This window comes from Phalaenopsis equestris, unplaced genomic scaffold, assembly GCF_001263595.1.
Source record: "Phalaenopsis equestris unplaced genomic scaffold, ASM126359v1 Scaffold208044, whole genome shotgun sequence".
Classification (NCBI taxonomy): domain Eukaryota; kingdom Viridiplantae; phylum Streptophyta; class Magnoliopsida; order Asparagales; family Orchidaceae; genus Phalaenopsis; species Phalaenopsis equestris.
The window spans coordinates 13,428-13,688 of record NW_018227327.1 but is presented as its reverse complement, the minus strand read 5'-3'; positions in this window follow the sequence as shown (position 1 = coordinate 13,688).

The following is a 261-nucleotide window of genomic DNA, read 5'->3' as shown; positions in this document are numbered from 1 at the left end:
AGAGCCGGTATCCTCCCAGCCTAGCCGCAGAATCAGTAACCAAGCATAGGATTAGTCAATGTTCTTTATGCCTGGACCAAAGGGTAAAGAATAGGTATGCTCCTATTTGGCACAATATAATTTGAACTAATTCATTTTATCCATTCACTATAATTTCTTGACAAGGAGAATGAAGCTTTCTTATATATTGAATATCACATTTGAACCTTCATTAGTATAATTAATTATTTAAAAGTTATTAATTTTACAAATTTATTTCAA